This window comes from Gobio gobio (assembly GCF_949357685.1).
Source record: "Gobio gobio genome assembly, chromosome: 3".
NCBI lineage: Eukaryota > Metazoa > Chordata > Actinopteri > Cypriniformes > Gobionidae > Gobio > Gobio gobio.
In genome coordinates, this window is record NC_137099.1 from 63896173 (window position 1) to 63924012 (window position 27840).

The 27840-nt window shown below is 39.1% G+C and overlaps 1 long non-coding RNA gene and 1 gene segment (V, D, J or C); both read left to right on the forward strand.

The window, feature by feature from the left end:
• Positions 1-746: 746 nt before the first annotated feature.
• Positions 747-3769, forward strand: LOC307123456. The gene is made up of 3 exons (XR_013816163.1): positions 747-2752; positions 2988-3142; positions 3304-3769. It is a non-coding gene; the product is annotated as an uncharacterized lncRNA (long non-coding RNA).
• A 15742-nt stretch (positions 3770-19511) lies between these two features.
• On the forward strand, positions 19512-26912 carry LOC307123108 (T cell receptor delta variable 1-like). The segment is given in 5 exons: positions 19512-19722; positions 19866-20174; positions 22966-23049; positions 25389-25493; positions 26329-26912.
• Positions 26913-27840: the final 928 nt, after the last annotated feature.

A 27840-nucleotide genomic window follows, 5' to 3' on the forward strand; every position in this document is an offset into this window, starting at 1 on the left:
CTGTTATTTTCTCAAAGGCAGAGAAAGACAGCCAGAACTCTGTTTTACACAGATCAAAATTTCTAGCCACTTGGGGACAATATTCAGGCTAGGGGAACTCATATTAATGTTGAAAAACCTCATAAAATGAAAATTCCATGCCATGGGACCTTTAAAAAAAACCCTGCTACCCTGGAGTTCTATATTCTGGAGTTTCCCTCTCATATAGACGGGTAGCCTGCGGTGCCATAGGTTCGCGCAGTTTCATTGCGTGATTCAATCAGGCTTCAGTATCTCTTCCCCATAGCAGCTCTACGATGCAATACTTGTTCCCGTTATCTCATGAAACCGAGGTTACATTAGTAACCAAGTATGTTTTAGACAATGCTTAAAATTGTGGGCAGAAAAACGTCTGATTGTCTGTATATTGTGTAGTAAAACTGTTTAATGCTAGATTCTGTTGGACCCAAAGAATACAAAGAGGTAAGATGGCATCAAACAATTCACAAAGGCTATAAGCAAATTTTTAAATGTCATTATCTTTTGACCACTAGGTGGCGACAGGTCACTTCATCTCTTTCTTATACTCTTCCTCTGGCAACATCTCTTATGCCTTTAATATGCATTACATCTGGTTATTTTTTACATTATGGTTATTACTGTTTCTCTCTTGTGTTTCTCAGGTTCATTTGTGATTATCGTCACTGCGGGGACGAAGTAGGAAGAAGAAGACTGAAGGTAATATTTTACACCAAATACTTGACATGCATTAAAATCTTATAATTATGAACTAAAGATAACTGAAAACGTGAGTGTCTAAGAAAGATTAAAGGTCCCATTCTTCCTGTTTTTTCGAAGCTTTGATTGTGTTTACAGTGTGCCATATAACATGTGTTCATGTTTCGCGTGTAAAAAAACACAGTATTTTTCAAACAATTTACTTATCTGTATACTGCTGTTTTCTCTGTCCAAAAAACGGCTGGATGATTTCCCTGTTCTATGAAGTCCCTCCTTCAGAAATACGTAACGAGTTCTGATTGTGCCAGCGGTTACCGTGTTGTGATTCGACAGCAGCTTAGCGTACGTTACCCGGAAAGGTCACGCCTCTTACCATAACGGGGAGATGCATGTGCTCAATTAGGGCTGTGCAATTAATCGAATTTCGATTTCGATTTCGATTTTGCCTCCCAACGATCACCAAAATAGTACAATCGAGAAAAAACGATTATTTTGCCTTGCGTTCTGAATGAAACGCGCATGCGCTCATCCGCCCCTCCCGAAGCCACAAACTTTCTCAGATCGGGAGTCTCGTGTGCATATCATCCGCTGGAATTTAAAAACTCGGCGCGAGTAAAGATGGCAGAAGGAGGGCAGTTACAGCAGCGTTTGGTGAGCAAAAAAGGCAAAACCAACTCCGTTGTCTGGAAACAGTTTGGCTTCGAGGAATCAGACGACGAGCAGAAACATGCTACGAGCAAGATTTGCTACATGGTAGTGGCTGCAACGCAAGGAAACACCACGAATTTGTTTAACCACTTGAAAATTAAACAGAGTGACCTATGACAATCTAATAAAGAAACAAAAACTGACGAGAGCAGGGGTGCCGTGTAAACGTCCTTTTTTTCCCTCATATTTTTCAAATAATTCTCTCTTTGTAAACTTTATTCAGTGCATGCGAGTGCTGCCGTATGACCAGTCGTTTTCACCGTCATCACCCGGGTTTAGTGCCAGAAGACGCGAATGAGAAGCCGCGCGCGCTGTGAGGAAATGTATCACACACATCTCACACATCTCTCGGCGAGCAAATACTGAGTTCTCTTTCAAGTCTTGCTCTTGAACGGACAAACTCACACAAAACGTATGTCAACATGTCCATCTTGATGAGTATCCTAGCAGACATAGTCTGTATATGCCTTAAGTGAACTTTATACAGTCGATAAAGACGACGCATATCCGATCCGGATTGAATAGCTTTTGTAAGTTTAATAGGATTCATCTTTAATTTATGCACTCAAATATGCAATGTTATTTTAGAGACATTTCTGTACCTGAAAACTAAGGTTAGACGTACCTGAAAAGCATATCTAGCCGAACCATATTGTTGATCTTATTTATTTGTGATTATCATTTTTACATGAATACTTTTATACTTTGATTTGAATATATGTTATATTATTTATTTTAATAGTTCAAAAAGTACAACAAATGTTACAATTTCAATTGAATTGTTGAAAGGTGTATTTTTAATAAATACAACACATTCCCAAAGTCATGTGAAATAACCGTGTTACATAATCGTGATTTCAATATTGACCAAAATAATCGTGATTATGATTTTTTCCATAATCGAGCAGCCCTATGCTCAATGTTATTGAAAAAATGTCTATATTACCGTATCAATTTGAGCCGGAATCAGACCCGGAGAATATCGAAGAGGATCGATTACAACCTGTTCAAGAAAGACTTTTGCAGGATGTTTCACAATGGTAAGCTGTTTATTTAGTAGTTGTCATACTTTTACGTTTGGCTGTTACAAATTGTAATGTTAAATGTTACAAACTGTTATAAAAGCTTGTGGTATATGATTTTCTCCGTATGTCTAATTAATGATGGTGTTGTTGGATTTTTTAAGTAAGTGCATTGTTTATTCCTACCTTAGTTACGCTTTAGCACAAGTTTTGATTAGTAATATATGTTTTATAGGTGTACATGTGGTAACTGTGACAAAATGCCAACGGAGGTTGAAAACATCTGCTGCAAAGAAATACAAAAAGTACTGTAACACCTAATTAAATTATTTTTTGTTGTGTATTGTGTATAGTTCTTTTAAATTGTTTTCATCAAAAAACTTTATATAAATACACTTTATTTTCACCATGAATATAGCCTTAAAAGCTGCCATGTTGTGTAAAAGAAACCGTTGTCATGCATTACAATAACTTATTTATTAAAAGTTGAATGTTACCTGACTGCACATTAAATTATTACTGCCTCAAATAAATGTATAGGTTTGTCGACGAATGATGCAGATTGCAGACCCGCCTACATGTATGGTTCATCACCCGGGCTTTGAAGCAAACTGTTTAAACCCATATACCTTACAAAACATAAATAATATTTACAAAGCTGACTTCGGACAAGTGAGGCGAAGAACTGAAGAACAGTATGTTTTTATTAAATATAATAATTAAACAATGTAAAATAACTATAGTTATATAACAAATAAAGATAAAATTTTGAAAACAATTTATTTTTTACAAACATATGTACACATGATATTAATGAACCATTTGTTTACTTTGTCTTTTTGGTTCAATGCCATAGGCGTTTCCGCTATGTGGCATATCGCAGCTTTGTCAGCTGGTGCTGGGGCTACTTAGGACGACATGTGAGGGTCGTCATCCCGTCTTGTGTTGTTCGCCGGATCCGCCAGCAGTTTCCTGATCAATCTGGACAGTATGTTGGATTCCGGCCACCCCTTGACTAAACCGAGACACATGGCGGGCAATGACATCTTCCTTGGAAGGTTTTTCGAAGTCAGATGATAGGGGAGGTGGAATGGTGATCTGATGTAGTTCTTCTACATATGGTGTTGGGTCCACAATGACTTCGTGTAGTAGAAGTCTCATCAGGTCATCGACATAGTCTGAAAGACAAATGTAAAACTGCTTGTGAAAGTACTGACTAAAAATATATGTTGTGCATGTTACAGTACTTTTGTTACATTTTGCTAAAAATTTGTTGTATTGAATAATTTTGTTGTTGTTTTTTTAATAAAATGTTCTAACTTACTAAATGTTGGGTCTGTTTTCACAGGCTTGGCTGTGCATTCCCCTTTTTTCGACTTTGGAAAAGCGATTTTGAAAACAGCCTGACCTTGTGTTGTTGTTGCCTGTGGACGGTGGGCATTCTCATTGTAGTGCATGGCTGCGAGATACAACCTGCAATCATTGAAGAATAAAGAGTAAAATCATTAGTTGACCGTAATAAATTTAACTTCACGTTATTTTGATACCATAACCAATATTACCTGCACAACATTCCTACATAAAAGAAAACTACATTTTTGGGGGCAAAACGTATAACCAGGCTGTGGAATGCCTCCAGTGTCGACGTTTGAAAGTGGTGACTGAGTTTCTCAAAGTCCTTGAGAACTCTCTTGTTGCACGTTATTTTCTCCACTTTCCTGAGTGTGACTGACCCTGTAAACAAAACACACATCAAACCTTAATTTTTAAAAAATATTTTTACAGTAAACTGTCCGTGATTGTACCCTCTATGTAGACATACCTTTTTCAAACCATTTTTTGTAATCACTTGTAGTCTTGTCCTGGTGTTCACATTTAGGAAACAGGGGGTTGTCGTGAACATGGATGTTCTGCATGTGATTAAGAAGTGATGTCCACTTTGCCTCCTTTTCCGGTCCAGAAACAGAGGAAGTTGCACTCCAGTACAGATGATTTCTGATGCTTTTTAACCATTTCTTCAACACCTCACAGTCCTTACTTTGTGAAAGTTTCAGCAGTTTCTTAGACACAGCTATGAAAAGTTAAACCGAAGTTAAATATTTATTGATGGATAGTAATAAAACTGTAAACACCAGTTATCAATTTTATATTTAAAGAAAAATAGATTGATGTTTACCTTTCTCAAAGTGCCACACATCATAGTACTGAGTGATGTTGCGTTCCCTCAGGTACTTTTGAATCTGTGGATGCCGATCAGTGACTATGTACTCAACCACCAAACCACAGGATTCCAGCTTATCCAGACATCGCTTTAAACCCTCCTTTTCCATGTGGTAACTACCACCTACCTCGTTGCTCTGTCAATAGGCACATAGAATGCAAATATGAATATATAAATGTTAACATATTTAAAAAAGTAACTCATTTAAAACATGTTATTCAATTATTGACCTGAATTAGTTGAAGATCCACAATTGAGTTGGTTTCCATATCCATCAATGTGTAACTTCCAAATTTTGCAGAGTGCCCTATGTAAAAAAAAAAAAAAATTGTTATCATAGGCATAATATTGTTGAGAACTTCAACACTATAAATATTATTTAAAATTATAAAATAAGCAGTATATATACACATTATGTATATAAACATTTACCTGGTGAGTCAGCACGCATATCTCCTGCTACTGCAAGTTTTCCCCTCTCTTTCAGCTGCTGAATAAAATGTTGCTGATCTCTGTTCCACTTGTGGATGATGGTAGGCTCTAAGAAATTTCTTGCATGTCTCCAGAAAGTACCATATTGCACAGTTTGGAGCTGCATGGCCTTGAAAATCTATGAAAATAACATCGATACAAAATATTTAGAAAACGTACATACTAATAACAGTAAATGTAGTATTAAATCAAGTACAATAAATAATGGAATACCTTTTGTAGTTTTGAAAAGGACCCTCCTAGAAAATATGTAGCAGCACACAATTGCAGGTTCCCCAATGGGGTACTCCCTACAACGGGCTGACTCTGCCACCGTCTGTAATGCTGACATTTTTCGCAAAGCTGGGTGAATGTAACAAAAGTACCGATTTGTCTTTGATGGACATCACATTTCGCCTTACATACTGGACAAGACTCAAAAATCTCTCTAAGGCAGCTTTCAAAAACAATGTACTTCTTGTCACTGTAGTTGGACACAGGATCTATTCTAAAACAATAGAAAGGACATTTATTAGAAAATTAATGTAATGTCAAATGTTATTATTAGGAAACAAAATTCATTTTTAACTACTGTCAAAATGTATAAAATACTATTTACAACTAACCTCAATTCTGATTCCTGAGTGACAGACTCTGGATGAAATGTTGAGTCATGTGGCTCTACACATATCTCAGATTCTGTTTGTTCCTCTTCATCTTCCTCCTCTAACTCCAGGCGAAGTCTCTTGCTTGGCCTGAAGATTGAGCCACGTACTGGTGTTGAAGACAGCTGGATATCCGGCAACATGGGTATCGTTTCAGTGCCAACATCCTGACTGGAAACTGTTGCCTGAATGCCTACAAGTCCAAAAATATTTTAATAATTCAATAATACTTTAAATTTAATAACTATATATTATTATTCAAAATAGTCTTTCATGCAATTACATATAATTTATCCATATGAAAACATAATACAAAAAAATGTGTCACTACTGATATTTCATGTCTAGACTTCATACCTTTGCTTCTTACGTGGACATTCCTCAGTGTACCAACAGAAAGTTGTGTGCCCACTGAGCGCATCTTTACCGATATCTGTATGGCCACTGTTTCGGTGTGTGCAGAGTCTGTCTGACATCCAGCTTCACAAATTGAAGATGTTTCAGGGAGCTCTTGGGAACTCGGTCCCTGCAGAGATGAACTCTGTAACAAAAATTTCAAATGTGTATGTAATTCTGAAATAATACCAATGTATACATTTTCCATGTTCAACAGTAACGACATATTTAATTGACATTTATCAGAATAAAACAGAAACAGAGCATTAGAAAAAACAGGCATGCATTCTCTATAATACATTTACTAACATGGTCCTTGATTAGATTATTACATCTAAGACTGTGGATATGCAGAGTTTGTTACTGTTTAGCACAGTTACATTTTCGTATATATGAATACTGTAGCATTATGGCTTCGCAATAAATAGGAAACAAACATGGCTTTACTACAGTAAGTAACGTCACATAAACATAGAACAATGATTGGCGTGGCTGCAGCTGATCGAGCATATGGTTAAACCGTAAACAACAGATATAATAAACAAATAATTTAAAATGATCAATACCAACACTCAATGGTGTCTGGTTGAATTAATACACTTTTTTTTATTAATATTGTCGAATTAGTTTCAATTACCGTCTAGTTAACAAAGCTAAACAGCGTTGCCCTTTGTGTAATGAGTTACATAAACTGTTAAACGCACTTAAATAATAAAATACACTTACCGGTTGTGGTCCATAAACAACGCCTTCTCCAGACAAAGAGGGAACTGCTCCATCTTTAAGGAATAATCTTAGTGCGAATCCGGCATTAAACTGATTAAGATTGATGAAGCTGTCCTCAGTAAAATGTGCTGCACATAGTTTCAAATTTGGATTATAATTTTCGGGAACCGAGTTAAACATAAATTTTACCCATTTATCTCTAAGTCCAGCGTCCCTGGGAAGGCCAAACAAAGGTGAATTGACTCCGGGATGAAAATAACAGCGTTTGGACGACATGACGAAAACACACTCTACAAACCGCTACAAACTTCCTCTTCTCCACGTGGGAAAGCAACAAGACCACGCCCCCTTTTTTTGCATATTCTTGTGGGCGGAGGTTAGCCAACAGACTGCTTTACTGACGTCAGTAAAGCAGGATGTACAGAGATGTAGTCCGAACCAGCCGTTCGCTGTAGGCTTTGAAAGGGAACTTCTGTTAAATAAAATATCTCGCTTGGCATTGAACTTTGATCTTTATAATTTTACAGGTATTATTTATGCTCTAACAGCAACCTTACACACTAACTAAAGTTTGAAAAATGGAATCATGAAGAACGGGACCTTTAATGTTGATCTGTTGCTCAGGTCTGCTGTCGTCCTCCATTGTAGTGTTTAATCCAGTGATTTACGAACAGGTGAGGCAGCACAAACTGCTGATTATGCTTATTAATATTAAAGTCATTGCACACTAATCACTCAATGGGATTGAAGCAACAGTTATCCAACTGAATTAAATGGTTTTTATTTCTATAAAAAGCAAAACGACAGTGGAGGTGTAATGTAAACGTAGCAGTGGCATATTCTATACTAATTTCCCTCTCACACACCGTCATGGCAATATTGTGATACAGCTTTTCACCTCGATGAGAAATCTCATCACATTTTAATCTCGTCACACCTATAAATAAGAATATGTGAACAACTGAAATTTTGATAAAAATGTCAGATAGAACCTTATAATTCCACGTGACGATTTGCCTCTAAATGATCGGAAGGATGTGCATTATTCTCGTGTGATGATTCCCTCAACTGTAATGCATTGTCTAATGCCTTCACAGACTCCTTAGCAAGGTCTGTTTTAGAAGCCCAATTGACCTATCGGTAAGCCCCGCCCCCCTTAGTTACTGTTGCTAACTCGGACAAACAAACGGAGTTGCTATATCTTACAATGACAGCTGTCAGTGTGAAAACATTATCCCAAGATATTTTTGGACACAGAATGTAGCGTATATCCCGTCCGAATGATGGCCAAACTTTACTGATGGTTTATCAAGTTTATTATGTCCTTTTTCAATCCCAAAAAATCATCGTAAGAGCTGAACAAACAAAGCATAAGAAGTGGGCATTAACGTCTCATTCATAAAGCATCTCTCTCTGTTGCATTACCATTAACATACACAGCAAATTACACGAAAACACTCATACAACTAACAGTAAACAAACATATACACAGACCGTATGCCTTTTTGGGGGTGCAGTTAATAACTGGTAAACTTTGCAAAACAACTCCAATAAACTGCGTGCAAGCTCTTCCTTTCACTACCCGTAGACTATAATACCCATCAAAATAGGAGTGCTCCTTAGTAGGACAGATAATGTAGTCCTTAAACATATCTAAAATTAAATTAATTTACATATAATCAGTTTAATATGGAGAGGCACTGAAATGTAGACCTTCGTGTTTTTGACCTAACGTTACAGTGTTACATGACGTGAGAACGGTTAGTTATTACATTTTTTTATGTTAGCAGGGACTTTAATCGTAACTTAACGAGAGTTTGACAAACAGAAAATCCTCTCAGGACACCTGGAATCAGTGTTGCAGTACCTCAGGCACGACATTTTAGCATTTTTGTAGCATAAACACCATCAAACCGATGAGAGCTTCGGATTTTCCAATGTTTCTCTATGGCGCTGACACCGAAAGATGTCCGAGTTCCGGTCCCAGCACAACTGATACTCAACTGCTATTGGCTCATCTGCGTTCGAGGGAAGGGGCTTACCGATAGGTCAATTGCATAGCCACAAGGAAATTACTTTGTTGTTTAATGAGACTAGACTGGCTTGCACCACTAAAATCAAAGGTTTCCAAACTTAGCTCATGTCCATGGTTTAACCTTCATACCCTTGCTCTTAGACAGGAGTGCCATAAATCAGAATGTAAATGGAAAAAAAGATAGGCTACATGTCTCCCTGGAGATTTTTACCACCTGATCAGCTTTGTTTCTGGCTTTCTTTGTAACAAGTGATGTGTTTTGGTAAACACTGTTACAAATACCTGTAGCGTCTGGAGTGTCTCTCTCATGGGATCAAAGTGGTGAGTCGTTTGGAGAAACATCAGAGATGCTTTCCTCCAAACAGCTCTGCATATAAATTAAATCCCTGCTCCAATGGCTCCAACAAGTCTGAGTCAAATTGCACCACCGACTGGTTAATGACCAGCTAGAGTGTGACCAGAAGATACTATGATGGCCCGGTGAGAGCTTCAATCAGATTCTAATCAGCCTGGACACCTACCTCACCCTTCAGTCTAGAACGGCTGGGGAATGACCTTAACACACACATACACAAGCATTCCTCTTTATTTAGCCGTTAATTAAACTATCCCAGAAATTACATATATGATGATTTCTTAAGTATATGCATGCTCCCTATATTTCTTATGTTTGCGTGATGTAAGAGCCATCCTAAACGCTCAAAATGGCTCTGTATAGAAGATGCACTGCTTTTATGTCTTTAAACCAAGGCATGTTTGATGTCTAAAGGTTCCTCTTTCTTTGTCTTAGTCAATGGTGCAAAGTATATGATTATGAGATGTACCGTTAGTATGTTTAGTCTTTTTGGAGTGAAACGTTACCAATTCTGGCTTCTAGCAAGAACATTCCATTGAGTAATAAAGTCCGAACAAAGAAACACTCTCCTGCCTGAAATTCACACCAATGATTGGTTGTCTCAGGGAAGATGGGTGTAGGTTAATGGACTTTAAAGGACAGAAACACAAGCACATTTTTGCTCTGTCAACTTGCAAGGACTCAGACGAGACAAATTTCCTTTTCCTCCACATCAGCGCGGCTCGTGGGCTTCGGCCGCGAGCTGGCGCGGTCCAGCCAAGCTGGTCGTTTCCTTTGAAGCTCAACGCACTCCGCGGCACGGCCGGCAGCGCGCTCCGTCAGAGCAGGAACCTTCTCAGCTTGGACGAGATTAACTGTCCCTTCCAAGACACTCCCTTCCAAACACCTTTAAATCTCCCACGGACCGACTAAGCTCCGGAAGGACCAAACGGAGAGAGCACTCTGAGAAACGCCAACGCACGCATCTTGCTTTACACAACACAAAGAAACCATGGAAGTATCAATTCTATCGAAATTTAGATGCGTTTTAAGATTGTACCCCTGTTTAAGGTGATATGGTTCTTGCTGGCTCTAGTGGTTATGGTTGGGAAGGTGTCGGATCAGACACGATCATACCCTTCTTCCTTTCCCTTATCCTCATCCTCTTTCTTTACTTTCCATTATTCTGTATATACATGTATCCTTTACTTAGTCATATGTAATCGTAGTATCAATCATTATTAAAACCATGGTATCCACGTTTTGATTGTCATTGTTGTTGCTCACAAGACACGAGTCCCTTTAATCTCAGATCTAAGCTACGTGCTCTTATAAGCATCATTGAATGCTTTAATTAATACCATAACTCGGAAAGTTTGTCCTTTGTGGCCAGAGGGATAAACTTCTCGAAAATTGGGTAGGAAGAATAGACCTTGTGAGTGGATAAAGGATTACTGCTCGTTCGTTAAACGGAACGGAGAGGAATTTTGAATCAACTCCCTAGAGGTTATTCTGTGATTATTTAATATAGATATATCTGTAGTTAATTGCAATAAATTGTTGTTATCTATATATATTATATATTGCATAAATACCTAGGTTAGATACCCCCCCCCCCTTTTGGGTGATTTTGGAGATATGTGATTAGATTATAACCCGTTATGATTAATCATAAATCCCTAAATATTAATACCCATAATTCCCTATTGAGCTAAATTTAATTTAATAATATGTAACCCTAAGACGCTACATACCACAAACTCATGCATCAGAAATTGGCTCTGAAGGCATTAGTGTCCGAGTCCACACCTTTAGTTTCTGGCATGTTCGGTTGTTGTTGCATTAAAGAACAGGCAGGGAGCAGCAGCTCATTTGCATTTAAAGGGACACACAAAAAACGGTATGTTTTTGCTCACCCCCAAAAAGTTGCAATTTTAACATATGTGACCAGTCACGGAAGGTAGGGACACAAGTCGGTTCTGTGGCATTTTGAGTTATTTACAGATTCTGAAAGTGTAGTCTCCAAGCTTTACAGTGATGTATAACACATGGAAATCTGGAGAAGTTGTGGCCATTTGAAAGTAGGCACTCAAAAAAGCTTAACAGGGAGAAATTTGCCTCTAAAGATTTTGTTCTCACCTGCTGGGAGTGACAATAGGGCTCATTTACATCTCATTTAGATAAGCCATACCCCCTGTAAAGCTCCCCCTGTAAAGCTGCATGGTTACAATCGGACCGCATACTATTAATAATAAAGGATAATGTGCATTGTAAATGTCAGTAATTTATCTTTTTTGACTAAAAATGATTTAGAGGCTGAAATATGTGAGTTTTATCTTTTTATAAAACCTTTTTATTTGTTATTTGCTGGTTTTCTACATAAAACTTGGTGAATTGATTTCATTGTGTAGCATTGGGACTTTTTAACAGGATTCTGTGATAACCGTCATGATCAACTATGATAAACTAAAATCAACTATAATTATGTGTTTTTATAGTATAATATGCAAAGTACAATTTTCTATAAGAAAAAATAAATCTCTGATTCTGTTCTTTTCTCTGACATTTAAGGGTAACATAGGCCTACAAAGGCTCTTTTAGGTCTAAAACAGTTTGGATAGTTGTTAAAGGGGTGGTAAACCACGATTTTACTATTCTAACTTAAGCTAGCGTGTAATGTTGCTGCTTTAGCATAAACAACATCTGCAAAGTTACAACGTTCAAAGTTTAAAGCAAAGGGAGATATTTGCTTTTAAAGAAATCCATTTCTAAGAACTACAGCAAACGGCCAGTAGGCGACTACACACATTCCTCCAGGGTTGGTGACATCACCAGCCCCAATATTTACATAAACCCCTCCTCCGAGAATATTAAATAGGGGGGGGGGGGGGGGGGGGGGGTGAGGCCATTTTGTATCGCGGCGCTGTTGTGGTATAGTTAGGCTGGAGTGTTGTTGCCGCGATGCCGAGGAAACGCTGTTATATTCATCCGGATTGCAGGTCTGGGGTACTTGCTTTGTTCAGCCTTCATAGGGACAGGGGTGCGTTGCAGAGCGTTTAACATACAACATGTTATATGCACGTGTGTATGTGACAGAAGGGAACAGGCACGTGCGGGGCTCCAGCAGCACATCTCACGGAGGGAAACTTTCACAATGTTCGCGAGTTGAACACCGGATTTGCACAACGTCAGCTGCATAAGACAAACACTGCCAGTGTGTGAATGCACGACGCGCGCGGGGCTCCCTCCCGCAGCAGTTTTTCACGGAGGAAAACTTTCACAATGTTCGCGAGTTCAACCTCGGATTTGCACAACGTCAGCTGCATAAGACAAACACTGCCAGTGTGTGAATGCACGACGCGCGCGGGGCTCCCTCCCGCAGCACATTTCACGGAGGAAAACTTTCACAATGTTCGCGAGTTCAATGCAGGATATGCACAACGGCTTGACCTGAAAGCTGGATTTACAAAAAGAAGCTGTTTACGGGCCACAACCTGTAAGTCTGATTTATTTTTCATCGATGTGTTTTCCTGTAATAGGTTGTAGCAAGGAAGTAAACAGATGACAACACTGTTCTGCAAACCAGTCTGTTAAATGCTTATTCATACTTAACGTTATCCGACGAACACCTATCGTTACAAACACTAACGTTAAAATCTCAACAGCGAACTTGGCATTAGTGTAAATTATTCTTTGATTAGAGCTTTTATGTATTATTTATCTACAGGCATGCTAAACATGGTTCTGTGTGTGATTTGGCTACTATAGTAAAGCCAGTGTTTAGTGTTTTGGGTTAATAGTTCTTGCGACAGATATTTGGCTATAATCGTTCTAAAAATACAAAAGTAACAGTGCCATTCAGTAGCGATCACTGTAGATCCGCAGTCTTTACTCATTAGGACTGAACAGGTTCTGCTCGATCATCTTCACTAAAATGTTCTGGGTCTGATTCGGGCTCAGATTGGTGTGGTTTTATTGACGCCATCGTTTCTAATACTGACCGAAGCAGTCTACCGGTAAGGTAAGGGGCGTGACGTTTCCGACAAACGTACACTAGGCGGTTAGCAAATCACAACACACTGGGCCAGCTAACCAATCTGAGCCCACTGCGTATTTTTGAGGGACTGGCTTCATACAACCCGGAAAGCATCAGACCGTTTTACAAGGAGGGACAGAGCAGTGTAGAATAAATGTCAAATATATGAAAAATAATGATTTTTTTTTTAAAACGAAGCATTAACACATGTTACAGTGCACCCCACAAACACAATCAAGCCTTCAAAACAATGTGTTTTACCACCCCTTTAATACAGCGTTCCCACAGCTTGGTTAACTTCAAATTCAAGAAACTTTCAAGGACTTTACTTTTGGCCATATGACAGAGGTCTGATATTCTATTTCTCATATTTCTGTTTTGCATAAAACTGAAGAATATTCGGTACATCCTATACTGTATTCTAAAATGATCTGATATTAACTTTTGCATGGATTTTATTGAAAAGAGCTTAGGCTCATGTAACCAGTCTATTTTTGCAATATTTCACGGTGTGTCTGTGAAACGCTGAGGTACCGTAGTGGTTTTGTGCGCGCGTGAACATCATGGCAATGTACAACACAAAGTACCTCACGTGGGAAACACTTAATGTAATGCATAAATGCAAGTAACAAACGTAAATCAAGCATAGTCCACGAAGTGTTGGCGAAATAACACATTATCGGACCGGCGAGAATAATATGGAATTTCTTCCAGAAAACTTCTTGCACAAAATAAATTCAAGCACTTTCAAGGACCTGTATGTATGTTTATTTTCAGTCATGTCATTGTACTCAGCCCTCTCTTTCTGCACAAGGGAAAGATGATCGTGTTGGTTCTTTACTGCTTCAGACATTGTGTTATCTGGGAGGTTTGCACTTCGTATCAGCTGCTCGTTGCTCGCTGCTCGTGTATCAGCCACCAGGGTTGCCAGGTTTTCACAACAAAACCCGCACAATTGCTACTCAAAACTAGCCCAAAACAAGCCCAATCGCGTTTCAGGGGGGCTTCTCCGGTAAAAATCGCATTTCAGGGGGTAAAATATGTGTTTTTTTGGCATGGTTGCCTACTAAAATTCACATTCCCGGGGATAAATATCACATAATTGGGGTCGCTTCAACCCACGGACATGAAAAACAGCGGACTTGGCAACACTGAGCCACGCTTCCCTTAGAGGGCGGGACAATAACAAAAGAGAAACACGCCTCTGCTGCATGCTAGAATCTCCTAAAAACAAGGCGATTTCAACCCCAAAGTGATTTTACATATACCAATACTGCTATCTATTGGTATATTTAAAAGCGAAAATCACCAATTTTGAAAAAAAAACGCTTCATTCTCATTTTGCTCGAAACTTGTGCTGCCGACTTGTGTCCCTGGTTGCCGTAACGGGTCACATATAAAACATGACCTGTGAGCTACTTTGAGCTAAAACTTAACATACACACTCTGGGGACATCAGAGACTTATTTATATCTTGTACAAAGTGGCATATAATGTTCCCATTAAAGCGAAAATAAAACATAATTGGGCTCATCTCTCTCATTTGGCAAGAATCCAAATATGCTTCCATATTTGCCATCAAAAGTTAGGTTGCTAAACTATTATTCATCATGTAAACAAGGATTTGTACTTTATTCGTGTTTCAATATCCACAGAAAACAGCATCCTTCACATGCGCAAAAATGTGGAAATGGCATTTTTCGGTTGTATGTTCATTTAATAAATGAGACCCAGTGTCTTCTTTTATCTTCAGTTGATTTCATCTAAGGCTGTGGCTGAAGTCAGTTCTTGTGTTTCTCTGTCCTTCAGTGATTCTGCTCATTATCATCAGGTGTTCATCACTAATTATCAATCATCAGTTAATTCATCTCTTAATTATCTAATTAACTTTAACACTGATTCAGTGTTACTTTAACACTCTGTAGAGTGGAGCCATATGTGCTCTGAGCAGTGTTGATTTAACATTAGGGATTTTACTGTGGATATTATGCCTACATGCATCTGTAGTATTAATATTACTCTTAGTAAATTATTCTTATGATTATTTTAATTATTCTTTTGTGGTTATTTATTCCATGGTTCATCTTTTCAAGCATAGTATTTTTGTATTCAATTAAATTAAATTAAATTAAATTCAATTCAAAAAGCTTTATTGTCTTTCCCCACAGGGGTAGAAAATTGTCTTTAGACAAGAGGCTCAACAAACAATATACAACTATCAATACACAGCTAACAACAGTACAATACAACAGACAACCACACAATTCAAGATAACCCCCTCCCCTATTTCCTATTTAAAATGTCAACGGCCATCGGGATAAAAGACTTCTTATATTTGGCCTTCTTCGCCAAAGGTACTTTAAATCGTCTACCAGACGGAAGTAAAACAAATGAGCTGTGCAGAGGGTGGGTAGAGTCTGTCACAATAGCAGATGCTCTCCTTTTTACTGCCACAATATAAAGATCAGACAGGGTTTCTTGTTTCTCACCAATAATTTTACCAGCTATGTTTATAATCCTTAGAAGTCTATTTTTGCATTTAACAGAAAGAGAGTTATACCAGGATACGATGTTGAAAGTAAGCACAGATTCGATAAGGGATTTATACACCACAATCAGAATATCTTTTTCCACATTAAAGCTCCTCAATTTCCTCAATAAGCCTAGACGTTGATATGCCTTCTTAAAGACACTTTCTGAGTGCTTGTCAAATTTAAACTGGGAGTCAATTTCTGTACCCAGATATTTAAAAGATCCCACCTGCTCAATTTCCTCTCCATTAATTATCAAGGGTTTAAAAAATGTGCGTGCATTAATTACCCCGGAGCACAGTTCTTTGGTTTTGTCAATATTAAGCTGGAGAAAACTCTCCTTTGTCCAGGCCATGATAGAGTTGACAAAATCAAAATAAATGTCCAGTGATTGGGTATCTCTCATACATCCCACCAATGCCATATCATCTGCATATTTTATCAGCATCAAATTCTCATTATTACAGGTAATCTCATTTGTATAGATAGAGAAAAGAATCGGGGATAGAACACATCCCTGTGGAAGACCAGATTTTAAAACTACATTCTCTGACCTTTTACCATTTACTATCACGTGTTGGGGATGGTCCCGTAAAAAATTGTTAATCCATAAAATAAAGGTTTGATGCACATGAAGGTCCTCTAAACGCCTCAAAAGTGTATTTATGTTCACTGTATTAAAAGCAGATGAAAAGTCCATAAATAAAATCCTAATGTACGAGTTTGCCATGCCCAAATGCTTTACTGCCCTATCCAGCAAAGTGAGGGTGGCATCTTCAACTCCGCGCCCAGCCCTATAAGCAAATTGTAGAGGGTCAAGTTTATCGGTCGTTGCCTGGGAGAGTTGCTGACAGACTACTCTCTCCATGCACTTACAGAGCACTGATGTTAAAGCTACTGGTCTGTAGTCCTCAAGCGCCTTGGCATGAGCTTTTTTCGGTAACGGGATGATGGTGCTTTCCTTCCATGCTCGTGGTACAACATTAAAATCAAGAGACAACTGAAAAAGTTGTGTCAACACACCCTTCAGCTGAGAAGCACATTCCCTCAGTACTTTGTCCTTTATTCCATCCGGCCCTGATGTCTTTTGGGGTTTGACTTTCATTAAAACCTTTCCCACATTTTGTTCCTCAATTCTTATGGGGAGAAAATCAGAGTGCTCTATAGGAGTCCAGAGTTCATTTAAATGGTCATCATTAAAACGGGCATAAAACTGGTTCAGTTCAGTAGCAAAGCTGGCAGAGTCAGGGCATTGGATACTGTGTTGCTTCTGATTTCTTCCCATCATAGTATTTAGGCCCTGCCATGCCATCCGTGCATTCCCCATTGTAAACTTTTCCTCTGCCTTGCGTTTATATTGCAGTTTGGCCTGCTTAATCTTAATTTGTTAAAACCATATCTATCTCCATTTAAAAAAGCAATTTTTTTAAGATTTAAAAATGTTTTAGATCCTTTGTAACCCAAGGCTTATTGTTAGGGTAACACCTCACATTTTTTACAGGAATGACACTGTCAACACAGAAATCTACGTACCCAGATATGGAAGCATTTAGCATATCTACATCATTTCCACAATCCTTAACAAATACATCCCAATCTGTTACTTCAAAACATCCTCTTAGTTTTTCAGTGGATTCAAAGTCCCATACCTGGACAGTCCTAGTTTGCACTTTCTCAGTTTTAAATTTTTGCTTATCTCGAGGTAGAAGCAGAACAGCATTATGATCGGAACGACCAAGAGGCGGACGTGCCTTGGAGATGTAAGCACTTGGTATATTTCCATAGCACAAGTCCAATGTTTTTTCCAGCCTAGTAACACAAGTGACATATTGCTCCAGGTGCGGCAGGTGTGTAGCAATGTCACATCGATTGAAATCTCAGAGCAAAAACACCGGCTGATCTCCAACTCTGTTTACAATATTATTAAAAATATCTGTAATGCATTCAGCAGCTAGTATAAAATCAGGACCCGGGATGTACACCAGTATCACTGTTATTTGAGTAAATTCTCGAGGGAGATAATGAGGTCGGAAGGAAACCACCATGATTTCATAATGTTTTGAGCAGTCAGTTTCCCTCAGCGTAAAATTTGTAGCCCATCTGTTATTCACAGCCATACACAGGCCCCCACCAACAGTTTTCTGAGATTTAAAGGTATCTCGATCAAACCGAATCAAAGTAAATCCATCAAGGTAAAAATCCGCTGATTCCTGGGAGAGCCATGTCTCAGTAAAACAAAAAAGGCTTGTGCGACGATAATCCCCATCATATTTGATCAACGCAGAAAGTTCATCAGTTTTATTTCTCAGGGATCTAACATTTACTAGTATGATAGCAGGTAAGGGCAATCTACTACCTCTTCTCCGTAGCCTTTTGAGTATTCCTCCTCTCAAACCCCTTTTCCTTCGTTTCACTTTAATGTTTTTTCAGTTTTTTCCAACTGATGCCAACCAAGAGACATTTCGGGACATTTTTAAAAAGTATTGAATCCATAGACGGCAAAACAGCAAGCGGGCGCAAATCCAGCAGCGGTCCACGTGAATAAACCAGGTTTTTCACTGTTGATGCTCCCGTCTGCGTTGTTGGCATTGTCCACATGGCCAATATTGGTTGAGAAATAAACACCAGGAGGCCCAGAATAACCCAGAAATTAGCCATCTCGTATAAATAAATAAATAAGCAAAACTAAAAACACTTGGTGTAAAAAAACAAAAACAAACATCAAACACTGAGCCTGTGTCACGAGTCGCACAAACAGCGTTGCGCCCCGGAAGTGAAGCAAGTGAAGCCTTCACTTCCGGGGCGCAACGCTGTAAATGAATGTAAAAGTATTCATTCGTAAATGAATGAAGTATTCATTAATTTACGAATGATCTTTTTGCCTATTGTATCTTTTGATATCATATTCTCATACCGATATATGCTATTCAAACCAGACCTCCGCTTTGACAAAGTACATGTCTAAATTCTGCTATCACTTCTCTGCTATCACTGTTCCCCTGCAAAGGCTGGTATCGGGTTTAAGTTTAGCATAACGTCCAGACATGGTGTAAATACTTGTTTGGCTTTTGCTGCTTCTAGTGTTAAAACCACAGTGTTGAGCTACGCTGGCAGAATATACAACCAGAGGTCAGAGCAGATTCTTAGAAGAGATATTTCTGACATGATTAACATCTTCCTGATCTGATCTGATCTGACCTTATAAATAAATATTGGCAAAGCTTGTGCATTGCTCTGCTCTTGCATCTCGATCTCTTCTTCTGTTCCTTTGCTCTCTTGGCAACATTATTTTACTCAGATATATTTGGTTAGGGACTTTATTGTTTATTGTCACTTATTATAAAAAGCTGATTATTACTTACAAATTCAATAAACCATTCATGGTTTTATTATTCTTATTATCCTTTTTTTCTCTACTTAAACATCATAAAATAATTTTTGATTCATCACTTCTCTGTCTGACTGGATCTCACTACATCAGAAATATGTATATATCAAACATTTTATTTTGTATTATTAAAAGGGCAACAGAAAAAGCACTCAAAATTAAAGACAGAACAGAAACAGAGAGGACAGGAAACGGGTTGTGGTTGGTGAATTCACAGCTAAAAACTGAGAGGCGTTTTCACACCTAATGCCTCGTGGAAACAGACACACAGTCACTGAACAGAGTTTGACTCTCATCACGTGAGACGAGAAACAAGCGTATTATTTTACTCTCCGCCGACAGATGAGAGCAGTTTTATTGGTGTTTGAGTTTCAGAAAGTGCTGTGAGGAACTGCTGAGAGTTTCAGACTGATTTACTGAACTGATGAAGAAATGAAGTTCCTGCTGACAGTTTGTGTGTTTCTGCTGACGGGTAAGTGCTCAAGATCTCAACTAAACCTGTTTATTATCTAATATTAATATATGTAATGTGTGTGTGTGTGTGTGTGTGTGTGTGTGTGTGTGTGTGTGTGTGTGTGTGTGTGTGTGTGTGTGTGTGTGTGTGTGTGTGTGCAGTGAGCAGTTCACTGTCTGTGGACATTACAGTGACAGGAACGGAGGGAGGACGAGTGAGCATTAAGTGCCCTTATCCAGAAGGATATAAAGACTATTACAAATACTTCTTCAAAGGACCTTCCAAAAAGCGTGTCCTTATCCTGCAATCTGATGGTGTAAAGACCAGTGGCAGATTCTCACTGAAGGATAATCGTCAGACCAGATCATTCACAGTGACCATCAGTGACCTGAGGATGGAAGATGCTGGACCGTACGGCTGTAGAACTGGATATGAACACTACAATACAATCCAGCTGAATGTGATCAGAGGTGCCTGATGACATTAACTTTTTTGCTCACCAGCCGCTGTGGCTAGAGGTTTTCCAAAGTTACTAGCCACCGCAACAATTTTGTTGTTTTGGAAATGTGTTGTTGTCTACTGTACACATCCAAATCAAGTCTACATTAAATGTATACCATGACAGATCATCAAATAAGCCTATTTAGCTCTGATAAGGCTGAGTGTAAAGCTCCTTAATCTAGACAGAGAAACACTAACAGTTGCTTGTCTGAAAAAATATGATTTTTTTTATGGTGTAAATATCTCTGTAAATATATTCTCAACAGTGTTCATTCAGCTATGAAGTATTTAAATCTAGCATATTTTGTGTATGAGCCCAAACAGTATCCTAGAGAAATGCATATCCATATGTTCATATGATTTGACAGTTTATTTGATTAAATATAAAAATCTATTCATCATACCTGACACCCAGATAAACACTTTAAAAGTCATTTCATGACTGTAAGTCATTCTCTTCAAATGCTATTGAAGTTAGAAACGTGAATACCAATGTTATCTGTAACTTTAGAGACGGTCCCTAAATTCATGACTATTGAACATCAAGTCGACTTTATGGCAGTCACATCAGATGCGCTGTGGTTCTGCTGTGTTTGTTTGAGACTGTTTCGCTGCTGAAATGAATCTCCTGCATACACACACATTCATCTCTGCTTTGGGTGAGTGAGAGCGCTCTGAACAAAACTCCGGCTAATCTGAACGCCTCCGATTATTAGAGATTGCATTCATAAACTCAAAAGAAACACGTGTGATTGGTTATAATACAAAACGCGATTATAACAGACGGCTTTTGAGAAGACTATAATAAGTTCAACCGCCAAAGTGGCTTGTGGGAGTGACTGAGTTACACGCCACAGACGAAATACACCCACTAATGGCGAGTGTAAAGGCCAATTTATACTTCTGCGTCGAGTGCACGCAGAAGGTACGGCGTACCATACGCATAGACGCGTTGGATACGCCGTACCCTGACGCACACCTCTCCAAAAATGTAACAACGCGTCAATTCTACACGGACCGCAAACGCTGTGATTGGTCTGCCAGAACCCCTCCGTCAGGTCAATAAATAAATAAAAAATCTGCGATAGGAGTGTGTGTGTGTGTCCAGAAATGGGATGATAGTTCCACATCTGCTATAACACAATATTTTGCAGTCCAGCGATTCTTTATGGTAGTAAATAAATACATAGATCCGCTGAGTATAGATTATTTATTTTCTCACTAAAACCAAAGATGTTAATCAGTGTATATCAAGAACAGGGACACATTAGGGTACATTTCGTGAATGAAGTCTCCGCAACAGCAATCGATTGCTCGAGCCACCGCCAGGGCTCTCAAGTCTCACGCATTGGGCGTGAGACACACGCATTTCAACCCGTTCACACGCTCACACGCCACACCTTGTATTTCTCACGCAGAGAAATTTCCAGGATAATGCCCACCAAATTGCGCTGCTATTAGAGGAATCAAGTGACTTCCACATATAGAGCTCAGAAGGCCCTGCCACGCACCAGCCAATCAAATAAAAAATACAGCTTCCGAACAGCCAATCAGAAAATAGCATTGCTGTATCCGGGTAAGATTTAGATATTCCCGCAACAACAAAGTTTACATTCTGCCACCTACTGGTGGTGTTTAGTTTAGTGTTTTCTTTCCAACATTTCTTAATTGTATATTCAAAAATATTCTTAATTTTATGTTCAAAAATATTTAAAACAATCTCATAGAATTTTTCAGTGTAAATGATTTAATTTGATTGACAACAGCCCTACAGTGTCTTATTAATATATCAAATTTAAGAATATAAAATGAAAACTGAAGCATAGCCTATATTTAATAAGATTATGGGAAAATGTCCTTCATAAAAGGTAAAAATATCAAAAAGATATGCAGATTTAAATATCTCAAATCTGATTGAACACTGGTGAGACTACTTCAGAATAAATTATATTTACAACACAGTAAATTCTGCAAAAAAATATTCCAAATTATTATGGATTATTAATTTACCTCTTCCCTGACATCTTTCTTTGAAATAGAGAAATGCAAGAATTAATACTATGCACACACACACACACACGCACGCATGCACGCACGCACGCACACACAGAAATGTTAAATTAAATAAAATACAAATATTATTATTTATTTATACAAATTAGTGTCATTTTTCAGATCAGAACCCCCACCCAAACCCCTGCTGCCGTCGCCAAAATCTCACTCTGAACTCAGTTCAAAACTTGAGAGCCCTGCACCGCTGCTGAAAACAGCGGCCACGAGCTCTGCATGATTTCACAAACGCATTCCAGCGCCAGATCGCCTTATTTAACTTTACTAATCAACTAGAGATGCTTAATTTGTATTAGATACAACAACTCAAGCTGCAAGAAAAGCTGCTCTCTCACTGCTGCTGATATTCCGACATGAATGTACAGATTCTACACATCAAGCTGCTTCTTCTTCGGCTGTTGTCTTGATTACACCATCATGCCCGAGGACACTGCCTACTAGCGTCTGCATGTGTAATTGCACATTGACGCGGACAAAAACGCAGAAGTATAAATGCTCACGACGGAGTCGGCTACGCGCGTAGCCTACGGCGTACACTTGACGCAGAAGTATAAATTGGCCTTTAATGTCAAGCCCTGTTCATGATATTCAAAAAAACAGTCAATCTGCATCATCATTCATGTTTATGTAGTTAATGAGTGTGTTATTAATATATTTGTTTCTGCGTGTCTTCTCTTCTTCATTTCTCAGCTCCAGAGACAACAAGACCTGTCCAGATCTCAACATCCACCATTCATCCATTCACAAACACCAGCTCTGACCACACCAGCACAGGTACCTGCACGCACACACACACACACACACACACACACACACACACACACACACACACACACACACACACACACACACACACACACACACACACACACACACACACTGACCACACCACCACAGGTACCTGCACACACACACACACACACACACACACACACACACACACACACACACACCACCACAGGTACCTACACACACACACACACACAAACTGACCAGACCAGCACAGGTACCTGCACACACACACACACACACACTGACCACTGCAGCACAGGTACCTACACACACACACACTCACACACTGACCACACCACCACCACAGGTACCTGCGCACACACACACACACACACACACACACACTGACCACACCACCACAGGTACTTACACACACACACACACACACACACACACACACACACATACACACAAAACTGACCACACCAGCACAGGTACCTACACACACACACACACACACACTGACCACACCACCACAGGTACCTGCACACTAGGGGTGGCACGGTACATGGAAAAAAAACGAACCGTTCGGTTCGCTTGTCTCGGTTCGGGGTGTGTGCGTTGCACGGTTCGACGCATGCGCAATGTATCCTCGTGCCCATATGTTACCTCAGACAGTGGGTGTCCTTTTCGCGCAAAATAAGAGGTGTGTGTTTGTGTGGACATACAGTAAAGTAAAAGTGGAGTGCTGCAGGTCACGTCACGTGTAGAAATGCAAGTGGGAGGGATAAGGAAGGCTGGCCGGAGTTGGAGGATGTGCCAGCGTCGTATAGCAGGCAGGGCAGATGCAATGCGGAGAGCGGGAGCCGTGCGCGCCCATTGCGTATACACACACTGGCAGTGTTTGTCTCGCGCAGCTGAACCGCGGCTCGTGTATTGCAAATACAGACAATATTGTCCATTCTGTCACATTTTCCGGTCTTCTCCTCCGACCCCTGTCTGTCTCATGCTTTGATTTATGATGGCCAGCATATATCTGCTGCAAATGCGACCGTGTTCCCCTCTGTCTCATACACACATGCATATAACATGTTAATATAAGTAGTTCACATGATAAATGTAACATTTAAAAGTTAAGATATGCTTCTAGTTTTAATAATTTAAACATGCCTTTGAAGTTTGGGCAAAAACTTCTGGCAGTGTTGTGTTTTCATGTATTTTATTTTTTTCCCACAGCGCTGGATGTCATATAGTGATTGTGAAACACACAGAACACTTCATGGTGAAATTTGTTAATCAGGTCAGCTGAATTCAAGCCACAGTGCATTGTTCTGATCAAAATTGATATGATTAATATGAAAAATGTTACGCCAATGTGTCGGACTCGGTAGACAGCCAGTTAGGAAACAACTTGATATAACAATTTTTTTATACTGTATCCTAAATTGTGGATGATTAAGCTATATATCATATGCTGAAGTACATTTCTGGAGTGTTAACGATAAAAAAACAACAACAACAAGAACCGTACAGAACCGAAAACCGTGACCATAAAACCGTGATACGAACCGAACCCTGGGTTTTGTGAACCGTGCCACCCCTACTGCACACACACACACACACACACACACACACACACTGACCACACCACCACAGGTACCTACACACACACAAACACTGACCACAACAGCACAGGTACCTGCACACACACACACACACACACACACACACTAACAACACCAGCACAGGTACCTGCACACTGTTATGTATTGCAATAATTCACAGAAAACCAGACTCGAGCAACCAGCTAGCTTCAACTTTTAACGTGTGTTTATTCTTCTCTCTCCTTCACTCTCTCTCCAACATGCAGTACAATTTAACGTGAACTACATCGCCCTCTACAGGTTGAGCCGTAACTCAATACACAACACACACACACACACTGACCACACCAGCACAGGTACCCACACACACACACACACACACACACACTGACTACACCCGCTCGCTTCATTACTCGCATGCATTCTGCTGAAAATATTGTTAATGGGAAGTTACTGTGTTTTATATACATAACTTGTCATAACTTCAATCAAATCAATACGTCTGATTATACTGAATACAGAGATACACTATTGTAATGCTGCATTCATGATCACAATGCAATTCCTGTTATTAGACGTTTCCAGCTCATTCTGTCCAGACAATTAATGTCTTTCACAAACTTACACCAACTTGAAAACTCTTCTGTGGAAAAATTAACCAAAATTGCAGCACAAATTACATTTAGAGGATGTGATGTTCCTCAACACTCGAATCAAATGTACAACAACTGAATGATTGACGTGTCATTTTACAGCCGGTGTTTTATTTTCGTACAGACCTGTCTTCTGTTGCTGGTGGTCTGGGTTTGGTTCTGCTGGTTCTGACTCTGTGTTCTGGAACGTTCCTCATCCAGAAAATGAGGAAGAGGAAAAGTGGGACAGGTAACAGTTTCAGCCAATCACAATGTCCGTTTGATTCACTTCTCGCAAGACAGACGGCGCAATTCACTTCTCTTCTGAAGATTGAGAGATCATTTTGAAAATGATCATGACATTAAATGCATTTACAAATCAGGAATAAACACTGCTGATGCAGTGAAAGTTTGAGAAGGCAGCTGAAAGAATATCTGACTATATCAATGCATGATGTGAATCAAAGAACTATGCCTCATAATTAGGTTCACAAAGAGCTCAAATGAATACACGTTGTTTAAAAGAATTATGAATGCATGTATTATATTTATATTAATATTTGGCATCTTGTCAATTAATATAATAATATCAATATATTATATGGATAAAAAGTAATTATAATTCATATAATATAAATATAATACATAATACATAATTAGCACCAAAATATGAGCAATTTTGTCTCTAAAGTTTTTTCACTATAAAATTTAATTACAGGGGGTGTGGCTTTATTGCATTTTTACTTGCAGCTGATTGGTCCAGTTTGGGTTTGCGATCTCTAACCCAGAATAAAACCTGCTCCAGAGCAGGTTAGCCGTGGAGTGTAAGTTACTATGGTGATGAACACTGCTAAAAACCAATCCACCTTCATAAGCCCGAAAAAACAGAGTTTGCTCAATTTAACCACAAACTTACTTCGGTTAAAACCTAAACTTTGTGCAACAGGCCACAGACATACATTTATTGTTTACATTTATTATTTATTGACATACATTTATTGTTTACACCTCAATTATTGTTTATTGATCAACAGAGTATTATTTATGTAAACTAGTAAATTATTGATGTATGTGTTGTTTTTCAGACTGACTGCATGCATGAAGAGATTCCAAACACTGATGTCGCCGCAGTAACATCTTCATCCAATCAGTCGCCTGCATCTTCATCCAATCAGTCACCTGCATCTTCATCCAATCAGACGCCTGCATCACACCTCAACACCCGCCAAAAGTCTTTATTGTTTACGCCACAGTAACCAATCAACAGCCGGATTCAAACCCTGATCACACCCACTTGACCAATCAGGTGACAGATACAGACTGTGATTATTATGCCAATATAAAGTCGCTTGAAGCAACACAGGACAGCAGGACAGAACTGATCTACACAACAGCAACACATCCACAAAACATCACAACAGACGAGGATCCGATATATTCAGTGATCAATCATAAATGAAAAAAGACTGTCAAAATCAACATTTATTTAATGAATGAATATTTGACACTTTTCTGTACAAGACATTTTTTGTCAGTATGTTTTGTGTGTAATATTACTAATGAGAAAAGTTACTAACAATTAAAAATACACCTTTTTTATTTTTTAATTACATTAAATTCAGTGTTCTTTGTAATTAGACCACCTCATCTAGGGTTCAATAAAACATTTAAAAAAAAAACCTGCTACTCTGGAGTTCTATATTCTGGAGTTTCCCGCTCATATAGACGAGTAATAGTAATTTGTTACATTTATATAGCGCTTTTCTACACACTCAAATCGCTTTACATGGAAGGGGGGAATCTCCTCAACCACCACCAATGTGTAGAACCACCTGGATGATGTGATGGCAGCCATATTGTGGATGATGTGATGGCAGCCATATTGTGCCAGAACCCCACCCCACATTGACTGAAAAACACAGAATTGTTGACATTTTTGCAGATTTATTAAAAAAGAAAAACTGAAATATCACATGGTCCTAAGTATTCAGACCCTTTGCTCAGTATTTAGTAGAAGCACCGTTTTGATCTAATACAGCCATGAGTCTTTTTGGGAAAGATGTAACAAGTTTTTCATACCTGGATTTGAGGATCCACCGCCATTCCTCCTTGCAGATCCTCTCCAGTTCTACCAGAAAGACTCGGGAGAATAAATACTGTGACAATTATCCATTTATTAACAACCTAGCAAGCAATAAAGTACTTTGGCATAGGCCCCGCCCATAGCTCGCAATCTGAGGGTCTGGACTCAGCATATCCTGCCTGAAGACGAAGGCAGAGGCGCAGCCAACCCCCCCTTGAGGTATGGAAGGGACCATCCTGGTGGTGGTGGGGTGGATGTAGGGAAGGATTTGACTTGGAGGTGGTGGGGAGGATGGCGGTGGATTGGAGCGTCAGCATCTGCGAACTCAGACATGAGTAATTACCGATCTTTTATACCCAAGTATTAGAATGTGATTGGATAGATAAAAAGTTTAAGTGACGTGACAATTAAGTCTTCCCGGCAGAACTTATGCTAAAGCGTTCATTTCTACCAGAAAGACTCGGGAGAATAAATACTGTGACAAATATCCATTTATTAACAACCTAGCAAGCAA